General features: G+C 36.5%; 1 protein-coding gene and 1 long non-coding RNA gene across 2 annotated transcripts in view; one reads left to right on the top strand and one right to left on the bottom strand.

Moving 5' to 3' along the window:
- The window catches only part of fam167b (family with sequence similarity 167 member B), a 679,430-nt gene that overhangs the window by 308,481 nt on the left and 357,453 nt on the right, over positions 1 to 13,496 (top strand). The window lies entirely within an intron of this gene.
- LOC125780994 (uncharacterized) lies at positions 8,747 to 13,493 on the bottom strand. Its single transcript, XR_007424042.1, has 2 exons — positions 9,795 to 13,493; positions 8,747 to 9,523 (listed from the first exon to the last, which is right to left on the bottom strand). It is a non-coding gene; the product is annotated as an uncharacterized LOC125780994 (long non-coding RNA).

Genomic DNA, 13,496 nt, shown 5'->3' with positions numbered 1-13,496 from the left:
TACTATAGACCATAAAATTAGAATATGAACAATGTTTTTAACCTTTTATGAGTTCTTTAAATTTACAATAAACATCGGAATAGGAATGTTCATATTTTAACAGCAAATTCAGGGTAAATTTTAAAAACAGATATAATCATATCAATCATATATAATATTGTAAAATAAAAACTTGTGTGGTGAACAGCTCAATATTAAACTATAAACATGGTTGGGACCCGAGCATCCACCAACTCACCTTAACTGTTCGGTGGTTGGAATGTACACGGTCTACATTGTTACTGTGGGAAAATAAAATATATATTTTTACTGTGTATTTGTGTGTTCTGAGTATAAAAACAATATTCTGCAATATTTTACAACACAATTATTTATGTACTGTCTGTAGCAAGTCAGAGGAGACAATGTACTTGTGTGGTTAATGGGTGCACAATGCACATTTTGGTGCGCTTAGGTTAATGCCTGTGTGAAACCAAACCAAACAAAGAGAGAAACACTCCAAATATACAAACTCCTCAACTGATCCGGACCATAGAAACCAACTACAGGTGTAAAAACTCCTTTTTATGCTTAGAAAATTAAGTTCTAATGCTGAAATTCTTACAACCAAGCTAAGAATTTTACAATAAAAGTAAAAAAAAAAAAAAAAAAAGTTTCCTCTATCCAATTTATTATGCGTTCTTTATTCTAGCGATCCATGCTGGCTTTACCTGCCTTCAAACGTACAAGTGTATACTAGTATTATAATTAACACCATTAAAATAAACATAATTCATTCTTTTATTTATTTTAATTGTATTTATATTTTATTTATTTAAATATTCACTCTAAAAATGCATCAAAAAAAGAACAATTGCGATTAATCACACTAGTAGTTATGAGTTTATATTGCTGCTTAGGAATTATTTGTGGAATTAAACCTTATATTAAAATGTTATATAAAATGAACAAACAAATGATTTATGAAACAATGAAACAAATGAAACAAATTTTATTATTGTATATTTTGATATTATATATATATATATATATATATATATATATATATATATATATATATATATATATATATATATATATATATTATATTATTATTATTTTTATTAGAATATATTTTAGATTGTATATATATATATATTTTTTTTTCACAGACATAAAAACAGCATAATTCAGGCCTAAAAGGGTTAAGTGTGTTTTTGGTATTTAATACACTGATTTCGCGGGAATCTATAGAGTATAATAATTATATTAAAATAATTTTCTCCGGATAATAATCTAATCTAAGGTTCTTCTGTTTGTGCGGGGCTCTGTCACCCTCTGGCGGCTACAGCGTGCAAACACACATTTAACAGGCCCACGTCAAAGACCACAGCTGCAGAGATTGCTTTTAAATCTGGAACACAGTGAAGTCCAACCCACTAACAGCAGACTGAGAGTGTGAGGGTATTAATGCAGAATCAGCATAAATCACTTTAATATCACAAATATCAGAGTTCTATGCAGAATGGTGATAAATATAATGACCTAATGTCATTTATGAAGCATATTTTAAATGAAAATACAGATTTTGTCAACATTCCACACCTGTGTTCAGGTACATATATATTATAATGTATTCTTTATTTTTTACTATGTATTAAATATAGTATATATGTATAATATATGTAGTATGTAGTGGTTGGTGTGGTGCAGTGGATAACACCACCTCCTAGTGAGCTACCACACAATAATTTTAATTTTTCCAAAGATCGTCAGTGCAACTTATGTATGAATTTTATCAGTCAGGTTGTAGGAAGCTTTAAAGCCACTCTGCTGAAAATTAAAGTGTTATACAGGAGTTTCAGTTTAGTTCTCCAGCACTGGGGTTGAAGTAGTATTAGCATTATCTGCTAACCGCGCTAAGCGCTAGCTATTTCACTGTTCAGACATGATTGTTATCTGCCTGTAGCCTACTGCTAACCCCAGCTGGCACTGCTGGAGCAGCATTAGCATTAGCCGCTAACTGCGCTAGTTTCCAGCTCTTTCCCTGTTCAGAAGTATTACCGGCATCTAGTCTGCTGCTAACCCCAGCTAGCACTGCCGGAGCAGCATTAGCATAACTTGCTAACCGTGCTAAGCATTAGCTCTTTTGCTGTTCAGAGGCGAGTATATTGGACTGTAGTCTGTATGTTTACTGTGTTAAAACAAGCTACGTGGGACAAACTGGTAGGTAATATCGCCCTGGCTTAACCGAAAACACTTAGGGTTCCTCAGTGTAGCGCTGTCAGGCGGCATTAGCCGCTAACCGTGACTAGCGCTAGCTAGCGTCAGCCTAACTGGAAATCTGGACATCTTAGCTTACTGTAAATAAACAGAAGTGCTTTACTCACCCAAATAAACAGTTTTCAGGAAATCTGTGTAGATTAACATTCAGTGCTGGTTTGACTTTAAAAGAAAATATATTTTTAAGAAATACAGTGTTTTGTTTTGTTTATTTAACTTAGCTTAGCTTTAAGCTGAATTAGAAGGAAAAACACGACCTCCCTGTTCCTTACTAGTGTCACATAGTGCACCTTATAATCTGGTGCACCTTATGTATGAAAATAGAGCAAAAAATAGATGTTTATTGATGGCGCGCTTTATAATCCAGTGCAATTTATAGTGTGAAAAATACAGTATTAAAACTGGAACTGATATGAAGTCATTTCCACTGTTTTTATCCCTAAATGTGGACAGTCTGCAAAAAGACACCTTAAAACAGTTTAACTGCTCCAGCAGAAGTGGGTGTAAAACTTTAGTCAGGGTTTAATGACTGGGCTCGGGTTGGAGGCTTTGTTACGGTGGCCGAGAAAGCCCAGCGCAGTGCAAATTGAAAAGCGCTGCAAAAGCACAAAACACATCCATCAAAATTACAACACAGGCGCAGCAAATAGAAAAACGCGCTGCAAATAGAACCACAACACAACGGAAGTGAGTCACAACACAACGGAATTTTCCCAGGGGACCTTAAAAGATGCTGTACCAGCTGTATACAAAGGACAATAAGTGGCAAACAAGCTTCTGAAAAGTAAGTTATGTTTATTACCTGTGATTACCACGGTTGTGTGCATATTATTAAAAGTTCTGCTTCACAAAACGCCTTGTTTGCCACTTATTGTCCTTTGTACACATAGTGAAGTCCGAGACGTTACTGAAGACGCAGCTTAGCTGGTACAGTATCTTTTAAGGTCCCCCGGGAAAATTCCGTTGTGTTGTGACTCACTTCCATTGTGTTGTGGTTCTATTTGCAGCGCGTTTTTCTATTTGCAGCGCGTTTTTCTATTTGCTGCGCCTGTGTTGTAATTTTGATGGATGTGTTTTGTGCTTTTGCAGCGCTTTTCAATTTGCACTGCGTTGGGCTTTCTCGGCCACCGTACTTTGTGCCCCACCCTCCAATCAAACTTGAGGGTGAAGCAGGAACAGTGGCAGAACAAACAGAAGCAGAAAAAGAGGATGACAAGGGCAAGTGGGTGTGTTTAAACTGCATTGGGGTGGAGGAAGAGGAGGGGGCGTGACGTGTGATATACTCTTTTGATCATCACCTTTACTCTGCTTTTATTGTAAAAGAAGGAACAGAAAATTGTTGGTTTGTTGGTATGAGTAATAAGTGCTTTTATTAAATAGACTTGCACCTCAGAAATCTTAAACATGCGCATATACCTGTATACTTCTTAAAAAAAAAACACGTTTTGGCATCATTTTATTTCTTTTTAAATACATTTTTGTTTTGTTAAAATTAATTAAATTAATTGGACACACCTCTTCCTGTTCAATGTGTTTTTAGTTTCGTTTTAGGATTTCTTTACATTGTAAATTTAATATTGAATACTATATTAAAGCTCTACAGCAACATATGCAGAATTATTCTGTGAACAAAAAGTGGTAAACAAACCAGAATCTGTTTTATATTTTAGATTGTTCTCACATTTATCTTTGAGGACAGATCTGCACACTCTTGGTATTTTAATCTCAGTGTCTTCATGAGGTTGAATCACCTGGAATAGTTTTCTCAGCGTCTTGTAGGAGTTTCTGGAGGTGCTGAACAAAAGTTGCTGCTTTTCCTTCTTCACGCTGTAAAGCTCCAGCTCATCCCAAAATTACCTCAAATCACCATCTCAGTTCATCAGGTTTAGATCAGGGGATTAATGTGGAGGACAAACACTTTTTTACTGTTTACTACATAATTCCATATGTGCCCCTTAATTGTTAATGTTTTTAATATTAATCTACAATGTAAAAAATACATTAAATGAAATAAATAAAATAAAAAACATTGAAGAGAAGGAGGGTCCAAACTTTTGACTGGTACTGTATATTTACCAAACATGTAACATTGAAAGTGATCAATGAAGGAAAAGGACAAAAAAAAAACAACAACAACAAAAAAGATTGAGCCATTTAAGGGCTCTGTCACTTTTATGCGTATAATAATAATAAAACAAAGAAAAAGCTATCTTACAAGTCTCTAACAACATAAAAACAAAAACACAAAATTACAAATAATCCTCAAATCCTCCTGTCTGCAGCATTACCCTTCTTGGATTTTCTCAGTCAGTTTTATGAGGTAGAGTCACCTGAAATAGCTTTCAGTTAACAGATGTGCTTATATACTTAACTTATCAAGAGTTAATTACTTGAATTGCTTGCCTCTTAATGTGTTTGAGAGCATCAGGTGTAAAGGTAGAGTTACAGGTATACAGTGGATAGCCCAATTTGAGAAATGTTCTAATCCATATTATGGTAAGAATTAATAAAAATTTGTTTAAGAAATGAAGGTCAAGAGTTTGCACTGTTGCACAGGATAAGTTCATCAGAGTTACCAGCCTCAGAAGCTGTGAGTTTACAGTACCCCAGATAAGAGCATCTTAATGCTTTCTAGAGTAGTTTGGTTTAACACTTTTAAGTTACTACATGATTCCTTATGTGTTCCTTCATAATCTGGATGACATCAGTATTTATTTATAATGTAGGAAAAAATATAAATAAAACAATTAAATGAGAAGGTGTGTCCAACTTCTGACTGGTACTGTATATAAATTTATGGCCATATATTTTGTATATATCTCATATATGTACATACAGTACAGTACATTTGCTGAAGGGCAGAACATGGTGTTAGTGGTAATAGAACAGGGATTGTGGGGCGGTTATTGTTATCTGTCCTGAAATTCTGTATCATCTCCAGCTCCTCTGAGCTGCTGCTTCACCCACCTATACTCAGTAATAAGATCCCAGAGTGCTCCATTACAGAGGATGAGCTTTCTTCTCAGGAGGAGCAATAAATGGAGCAAATCTGTTTTATGTCTGTGGAAAGAGCTCACTACAGTTGATACAGCTTTTTCTGGGACAGATATTAGTGTTTATGGAGGTTTTCTGCTCTCTGCGGGAGACAGAAATTGTCTTTGTTTCAGTCAAAAACTTGAAATGAACAATAGAGATTACACAATATGTCCAAAGATTTATGGAAAGCAGCTCATCCAACATTTCCTTCACAATCCTGACTATTAAAATGGATTTTGTACAGACTTCCCTGCAGTATCAAGCCTCCACAGTGTAAACGCTAATATATTACAGTAAGTCTACTCAAATCATTTGAGGTGATTGAGTTATGTTTTTTTTTAGTAAGTTATAATAATGGAACACCACAGGCACAGTTTTGATTAAGGCCTGAAGTGGCAGACCAAGAAAAATCTCAGATAATCAGAGGGGAAGGATGGTGAGAACAGTCATAGTCAACAGAGCCACAGAGCAGCTCCAAAGACCTACTGTACAACATCAGCTTGCTGCAGATGGAGTCACTGTGCATCATTCAACTGTTAACTATTCAGCGCACTTTTCACAAGGAGAAGCTGTATGGGAGAGTAATTAATGCAGAAAAGGCCTGTTCTGAGCACACGCCACAAACAGAGTCACTTGAGGTATGCTAAAGTTAAAGCAATAAGGTGCTGTGTGGACTGATGAAACTAAAATTTCATTTTTAGCATTATTTTAAGGTGCGGTATGCATGGTGGAAAAGTTTGGTGGTGGTTCATCATGCTGTGGGGCTGTGTGATCAGTGCAGGTACTGGAAATCGTGTTAAAGTTGAGGGTTGCATGGATTTCAGTCAATATCAGCAGATTCTTGAGAACAATGTTGAAGAATCAGTGAGAAATTTGTTAAAGTTAAAGCGCAGGGGCTGGATACTTCAACAAGACAACAACCCTAAACACTAAACACTGCTGAAAATCTACTAAAGCATTCATACAAAGGAACAAGTACAATGTTCTGGAATGATCATCTTAGATCGTTTCAGTCCTCAGACCTGAATATTATTGAAAATCTGTGGTGTGATTTAAAGTGGGCTGTTCATGATCAGAAAGCTGAAATCAAACCTGACTGAACTGGAGATGTTTTGTAAAGAAGAATGATCCAAAATACCTTCAACCAGAAGCCAGACTCTCATTGGAAGCTATAGGAAGAGTTAAGAGGCTGTTATTTTTGTAAAAGGAGGATCTACTAAATATTGATGTCATTCTTCTGTTGAGGTGCTCAAATGTATGCACCTGCCTAATTTAGTTTAAAGAATGATTGCACACTTTCTGTAAATCCTATAAACTTCATTTCACTTCTCAAATATCACTGTGTTCATCTGCTATATGATCATTCATTGTCCTTCAGTATGAATGTGGCTGTGAAGGCAAAACAAACTAAAGAGTTAAACAAACACTAAAGCAGAGAAGGTTCCGGCGTGGTCTGAGGCCTCCAGAGATACCACAGAGTCACAGGGCCTTATCGCTACAGAACGTTAGGAATTCAACACCCACAAAGACTCCCAACACTGAACAAAAGACCCATTGAAGTGGAAGCACATACAAAAAAAACACAACACTACGGCAAAAGATAGAGAAATAGTTTGGCAAAAAATGTTTGGTGTTAGTTTTGAGTTTCAAATTCATGTTTCAATGTTATTTTTTGTCATTTGCCCAACATGTCAAGGCATTCAGTGACTTAAACTGGACATATGATGCAAAACTGACTTTTGGTGTGCTTTTTGTATTTCCACTTGAGTCTCGACCTCCCCTATAAACACTCCAAGCTCAAAAAATATCCATCCGCTTTCTGTGAGTCAGCAAAAAGAGTTTGAGAGTGTCAGGAATCATATGCTTCTATGAGCCGTTTCAATGGCTCCTTCCCTCTCATCTTGGCTCCGCCCACTAGATCAGTTGAAGAAATGCCATTTCAACAATTTTGGTTGAGAACCTCAGACAGTACCCAACAGGATAAGCCAGCAGACTTTCTTTGAGGGAGGGATCTGTGCCTACTGTATGTGACAAGTCAGCCGATGAAGGAGATAGATGTAAGCACTTTTAAAATAATGAGTTTTGTGCTTTCATGACAGTTAAGCATGAACTAGCTAGTACAAACAGCTTATTCTGAAAGGGATTGAAACTGGTGAGAATAGAACTGGTGAGATCTCTTTATGTGAGAGGGATTTCGTGCAAAGAACTTCATGAGCATGTTTTGTATAGACCATAAACCCATTCTTGTTTAAAACAAGATCATTTCAAGGACTTTAAAGTGGTATTTACATCCCTTGAACTTTTCCACTTTTTATGTTACACTAACAAACTACATTTTTTCATTGGGATTTTATGTGTTAAACCATAACTTGGAAAGTAAGAAAATTATAAATTGTTTTACAAAGTTTACATAATTCTGTTTAATTTAACACTCTATAAAATACAATGCCCACTTTGTTCACGTTTGTTCAAAACTTAGGTCTTTGCAACCCTCCACCTCCCCATCTCCTCTCATTAACTCTCTTATCTCCGCACTCTCTTAACTCCCGACACTTATCAAAAAGTGGGGACTGGCTTCCTATGACAAATAGAAGCTGGCCAAACTCCAGCCTGAAAAGTTCTGAGTTCCCTCCCGAGTCTTTAGACTCTACAATAATCACAAGCTGACAGCTTTTTTAAAATAAACCAAAAATTGTCCATCACTTTCACACAAATTTATTTCTAATGTTTACTTATAAAATTGTTGAATAAGGACTCAGGTTTAGAAGCCTGATAGCCTGTGGGAAGAAACTGTTCATTAGTCTGTTTGGTTCTTGCACGTCCATGTGCTTGCTGTTCAACTGGATCTTTTGGGATTCGCAAATAGGAAGAATGTGATTGTGCAATCGATCCACGGTTTGGAAAAAGCGCTAGCTTCATTTGTAGATTTGAAACTAAACAAATTTGCTACTCATATCTTGAGTTTAATTCATTTTCGTTTACATTTTATTAAAAAAACTAATAAAAAAATAGAAGCACTTTTTGAAAGAAATGTAACATACGAAAGGTAAAGGGCAAATATTAACCATGTAAGCTGTTTATATTGCTTGCAATTTAGGTGAAGCAAGCATGTGTAAAACATTTTAATGTAAAATTGCTCAATTTTGCTGAATTAAATACAAGTAACAAAGTAAACGAGTAACAAAAATATGAACACCACACAAGGGTTAATCTTCATATTGTGTCTTGCTTAGAGCATCATAATAAATTAAATTGGAACTTGTGCATCAAAAGGCATATTATATTGCCTGGGCCTTGTCAATACACAGCCTTTATAGGTACTAAGTTATGTATTGTGATATTATTTGTAATCTTTCTATTTGAAGGAAATTAAAGTAGTAATTACTCATAATTGCAGTTGCAGCGCCCCCTGTCAGCACAAAAAATGATAAAGACAACACAGTAAAAAGTGATTTGAAATGTGGAACAGACAGTGTAACAACAATGATCTCTTTGTATTAGTTTTTTTTTAAAGCATTTAGTTTAGCTGCTGCAACAAACAGCAACATAAAAAAAAGTAGTATCAACACGGCAAGAAAATGAAAATGAATTTGAATTCATTCGATTTGGTCAGATCATCTAATAGTGGCTTCCACAGAGCACTGAATTCATCCACTGCAGGTTAAAGTTCAGCCATGGTGGTTATGCTGTAAGCTTCATACAGCGCTAAAAGAGGTTCTTTGAGGGATAAATAAGAATTATTTTATTTTAATCCATGCACAGACACGCCGAAAGTCGTGGGATAGCAGAATATTCAGACTGAACTTTGATTTTACCAAATTAAAAACCTCTGGAATATAATCAAGAGGAAGATGGATGATCACAAGCCATCAAACCAAACTGAACTGCTTGCAGAATCTTTGCACCAGGAGTAAAGCAGCATAAAGTTATCCAAAAGCAGTGTGTAAGACTGGTGGAGGAGAACATGATACCAAGATGCATGAAAACTGTGATTAAAAACCAGGGATATTCTATCTGCTTTGACCCCTAAATTGATTGATCACATGGTTGTGGGTTCAATACCGACATTAATTAAAGCAGCCATTGTTGAGTCTTGAGCAAGACACCTAACCATCTCTGCTCCAGGGGCAGTGTAGCTTGGATGATTTTTTTTTTGCTCTGATGCCTGAATTGTAACAGGGTTGTGGGTTCAATACCCATACTCATTAAGCAGCCACTCTTTGACCTTTAAGCAAGATATTTAACCTGCTCTGCTTTTGGGACACTGTAACACAAATGACCCTGTGCTTTTACCCTTTAATTGATCACAGGGTTGTGGGTTCAATACCCACATTAATTAAAGCAGCCATTATTGGAGTCTTGAGCAAGACACTTAACCATCTCTGCTCCAGGGGCAGTGTAGCTTGGATGATTTTTTATTTTTTTTGCTCTGATGCCTGAATTGTAATAGGGTTGTGGGTTCAATACCCATACTCATTAAGCAGCCACTTTTTGACCCTTAAGCAAGATATTTAACCTGCTCTGCTTCAGGGGCACTGTAACACAAATGACCCTGTGCTTTGACCCTTCAGTTGACCACAGGGTTGTGGGTTCAATACCCACATTAATTAAAGCAACCATTGTTGAGTCTTGAGCAAGACACTTAACCATCTCTGCTCCAGGGGCACTGTATCACGAATTACCCTGTGCTTTGACCCTTCAATTGACCACAGGGTTGTAGGTTCAATACCCACATTAATTAAAGCAGCCATTGTTGAGTCTTGAGCAAGATACTTAACCATCTCTGCTCCAGGGGCAGTGTAGCTTGGATGATTTTTTTTTTGCTCTGATGCCTGAATTGTAACAGGGTTGTAGGTTCAATACCCATACTCATTAAGCAGCCACTCTTCGACCCTTAAGCAAGATATTTAACCTGCTCTGCTCCAGTTGCACTGTATCACGAATTACCCTGTGTTTTGACACTTCAATTGACCACAGGGTTGTGGATTTAATACCCATATTCATTAAGCAGCCACTGTTGGACCCCTGAGCAAAATACTTTACCTGGTCCAAGAGCACCATAGCATGAACAATCCTGGGCTCTAACCCCCTGAATTGATCACAAGGTTACGACTTTATGTTTCGACCTTATGTTTACAGTTTATACCAAGAGAATACATCTGCTATACTGTGCATAACAAGTGCAGAAATATACTGACTGTGAAAATGTTGTTTTCTGTTGTTTTCATTTTCATGCTAAACTTCACTGCATACTGCTGAATGCAGAAAAACAGGCTTGACATTGGAACTCAAGATGCAGCGACGCTTCTGTGAGGAATCTTTGAAGCATTTTCACTCTACATTCAGAACCCAAAAGAACAGATTTTCTGCTTCGAAACAGCAAACAAAAAGCACACTATAACTTCTTCAATCATCAGCAGGCAATACCACCAACACCGCACGGTTTCTCCAGTGTCTGATAAGAATTGGAAGCACAAGATGCTTAAATTGAGAACTTCCTTTGAGTTAGAGACAGTATACTTAACTTAAAATCCACTAAACACAATTATAAGAAAAACAGAGGTAGACTTGAGAGCAGATCTGCTGCACATGTAGACAGATGAACACATGATCTGCAGCACAACACTCATCATATCTCCCAAATCATCAGAACATAGCACACAGGAAGTTATGGGGGATGCTTATAAAACCTGTGATGGGACTAGATCACTTGCTGCTCTTAAATTAAAGGAACCGAAAATAGTTCCTTCTTACCTCATTAAGAGGTCACATGGCACTTCTTTACAACTTGGGTTTTATTATTTGGCCACAGATGACACAATGACCTTTTGCAGGTCACATGTTATCAAACAGGGTCTCACAAGGTCAAAAGTCTCTGTTGAATTGAAGGAATAGTTTGGTATCAAATCTAGTTTGCCTGATTTTACACTTACTCCAGATAGAGATGCTTGAACACGATATGTTTGGTCTAAATTCTAGTCTCAACTCATGTTTTAAATTTGTCACTTCTATTTATGTTCAGAAATAACTGAGAATTTTACATTTTCTAGCTGAAAATATTGTTATGTTGTGTTTATAAAAAGAAACAACAAACTGCAAACCCTCAAGAGACACTGTGGTTGTGTATAGGCACAGGGATGGGCATATTCTTAAATATATGGAAAATATTTAAGTGACCACTGACTTTCAATGTTTGTTAGAAGTGAAGCATCAAACACGTCTTGGTTAAGTGAGAACATCTGTAGTGGTGGGGCAACATTTTTCCTACTGAAATAGGATATATCTATAATTTCGATTATGGTGTAAAATATCAAAATCTTTATTGAAATGTAACAAATTCCTTAACCGGCCTCAAAATTTGACTTACTTAAGTTTCTACCGTATTTTTTGCACACTTAAATTCGTTAGCATGCCTTATAATCCAGTGCGCCTTATGTATGAATTTTACCAGTCATGTTGTAAGGAGCCATGAAGCCGAGTTTCCCAACCATAACCGTGGCTAGCGGTTAGCCGCTAATGCTAATGCTGCTGCACCCAGCCTTAGTGAAAATCTGGAAATCTAAGCTTACTGTAAATAAACAGAAGCGCTTTACTCACCCAGGAGAGAAATCCAGCGCTCGTTTGACTTTAAAATGTTCTTTTTTAAGAAGTACAGTTTTGTTTACTTAGCTTAGCTTTACTTAACTCAGTTACCCCCACCACCAACCAGCGGCAAGACCTGCTGAAATAGAAGGAAAACATGACGACACCCCTGTTTCTTACTAGTGTTGCATAATGCACCTTATAATCCAGTGTGCCTTATTGTGCGAAAAATACGGTATATGATACTGTATTCAGAGATGCCTTGTTGTGAACTGCATTAAATGTAAGTGTACAGGAATAGTGTGGTACTACTAAATGTAGATACACCATGCGTCTATTTCCTAGAACAGGATTAAGTTGGTTGTTGGGGACGAGGTGAGCTGATCACGCAACATTCTGACTAACCTCATTCATGCTCTTGCCACTGAAAGCAAACAAATCCTCACAGCAATTAAAAAAAAATATTGTAGAAAACCTTTCCTGGAGAGAAGAAACTTCCACAATAGCATAACACACTCTTTGTTTTGTTAATACAGTTAATTTTGGGGAACAATGCATGAGCAGGTGTTCCAATACGCGAGTACATTTAATGTAGTCGGAGCTGAATGCAAATGGAGCTGATCAGCCATGGTGTTTAAAGCCACAAGAACTTAAATTAGCATTATGCAAACTGTATAGCTTAAGCCACACCCACTTACTGCTTATATGTTTTTGACACCATCTTATGATCATACAAATTACAAACTACAGCTCTGTAAAAAAAAATTAAGAGACCACTTCAGTTTCTGAATCAGTTTCTCTGATTTTGCTATTTATAGGTTTATGTTTGAGTAAAATTAAGATTGCTGTTTTATTCTATAAACTACGGACAACATTTCTCTCAAATTTCAAATAAAATTATTGTCATTCAGAGCATTTATTTGCAGAAAATGAGAAATAGCTGAAATTACAAAAACGATGCAAAGCTTTCAGACCTCAAATAATGCCAAAAAAAAAACAAAAAAAAAAAACAAGTTCATATTCATAATGTTTAAGAATTCATAAAGCAATATTTGGTGGAATAACCCTGGTTTTTAATCACGGTTTTCATGCATCTTGGCATCATGTTCTCCTCCACCAGTCTTACACACTGCTTTTGGATAACTTTATGCTTTATACTCCTGGCGCAAAAATTCAAGCAGCTCAGCTTGATTTGATGGCTTGTGATCATCCATCTTCCTTTTGATTATAGTCCAGAGGTTTTCAATTTGGTAAAATTAAAGGAATTCCTTATTTTTAAGTGGTCGCATTTTTTTCCAGAGCTGTATTTCCATCATGCCGGCTGAGAATGACTAGCGATTGAGTGCAGAGGAAGAAGAAAGGCTGCCTGCAGATCAACCTCAAGCCACATTCAAAAGAAACGTAACCACCGCTGTGCTGTGAGGTCCTTACAGCGGACTTGTCTCAGTTTCTTTTAGAAGAAAACACAGTTGGTTCTCTCTTATATATTGCAAAGACTGAGACAAAAACCTGCAAATACTGAGAAACTGTGAGGAGAGGGATTTTAAAGAGTTTAAAACGAGTATGCAATTAACAAACAAACAAACAAAACAAGAATAGTTTGGAGGAAAAATTTA

The sequence above is a fragment of the Astyanax mexicanus genome, chromosome 14 (genome assembly GCF_023375975.1).
Source record: "Astyanax mexicanus isolate ESR-SI-001 chromosome 14, AstMex3_surface, whole genome shotgun sequence".
In the NCBI taxonomy this organism is placed as follows: Eukaryota; Metazoa; Chordata; class Actinopteri; order Characiformes; family Acestrorhamphidae; genus Astyanax; species Astyanax mexicanus.
Note: the sequence above shows the minus strand (reverse complement) of the source record. Positions and strands in the feature narration are given on the sequence as shown.